We start from the raw sequence: 1,644 nt of genomic DNA, 5'->3' as shown, positions 1-1,644 counted from the left end.
ATATGATATGATATGATATGATATGATATGATATGATATGATATGATGCCGGAGACTGAGAGGGAGATGCCAGAGGCTGACCACTCCAGTAAAATTCCTATGACTCGAACTCCCCTCTTCCTGGCCTTGGGTAATTGTCTAACAAATGGCCTTCAAGATAAATTGTCTCCTTGGAGAGAGACAGGCTGGAACTTCCCGAGAGAAACTGCAAGATGTTCCTTTTCCAGGCCTGTTGAGGCTGACTCCCCCTGCCCTGCTTGCTTGCTTCCTGATAAGACTGCCTTAAAAAGAAGTAGCTTTCTTTCAATAAACGAGACCTTGATAAGACTTAGCTTGGTCTCACTCTTCTTTCTCGCCCGTTTTGCCTTTCAGGTGAGGGCCTTCTTGAATCCCCCACGAATAACTAGTCCCGCGGGCGGGACAATATGATATGATATGATATGATATGATATGATATGATATGATATGATATGATATGATATAACAAAAACTAACATATTGGATTTGGACAAAACAGAAAGAAAGAAGAGAGGCCAAGAGAAGACACAAGAATCATAGACCCACTCATTCGCACACCCAGGAATCCCATAAAAACCTAACTAGAATAAATTATATATATATATATATATATATATATGACGTAGACTCATATAGGCTCTGCTCATGCTGCTTCAGCCTCTATGACTTCACATGTGCTTTGATCATGTTGATTTTAGAAGGCCTTGTTTTCTTGGTGTCCTGCATCGCCTCTGGCTCTTACACTCTTTCCACCTTCTCTTCCATGGGGTTCCCAGAGCCTTGAAAGAAGGGATTTGATGGATATATCCCATTTAGGGCTGTGTATTCCAAGGTCTCTCATTCTTTGCATAATGTCTGGCTGTGAATCTCTGTTTGTTTCCAGGTGCTGCAAGAGGAAGCTTCTCTGATGATGGCTGATCTGAGTGGAGCAGGAATGTCATCAGGAGTTGTTTCATTGCTACATTTTTCGTGTTGCTGTTTTGTTTTGTCTTGTTTTAGAACAGCAGTATTTGGTTTTACCCTAGGTCCCTGGGCAATCTAGTCTTAGATTCTTGGTTACCCAAAAAGTGTTGGGCATGGCTTCCATCTCATGGGGTAGGTATGAAGTCAAAGCAGACACTGGTTGATTACTCCCACGAGCTTTGTGCCACCATTGAACTAGTATACCCTGCAGGCAGGACAGCATTGTCTACCTAAGATTTTGTGGCTGAATTGGTATTTATTTTTGGTAGCATGAAGAATACCTTCCCTGTACCAAAGATGCTAGAACATAGTGGTAAAAGACTCTATGTAGGCAGCAGTTCAACTTCTCCGTGTTCAATGAATTGTGTCGGTGTTGTCTTCAATGATGGGGCCTTGACGTTAGTCTGTGGAGAGCAACCTGTATTCTTGGCCTCAGCCTAGATTGTTTGGAGATTCCCAGGGAACCCATTTGGCCAAAAATTAAATAGATGTAACCCAGTCCTGGTACTGGATGCTTCATTTGGTGACAAGAGATCGCTAGTTAAAGCTCTGTCTCCCCCATTATTTGGTGATTTCCATTAGATCATTTCACATATGCATATATTAAAGAAAGAGTCTACTGTGTTGTTTCCATACTACCCCTCAAATGGCCCTTAATTTTAA

Source organism: Psammomys obesus, unplaced genomic scaffold (assembly GCF_907164565.1).
Source record: "Psammomys obesus unplaced genomic scaffold, mPsaObe1.curated_primary_1811, whole genome shotgun sequence".
NCBI classification, from domain to species: Eukaryota; Metazoa; Chordata; class Mammalia; order Rodentia; family Muridae; genus Psammomys; species Psammomys obesus.
The sequence above is the reverse complement of the archived record's forward strand: the minus strand, read 5'-3'. Positions refer to the sequence as shown.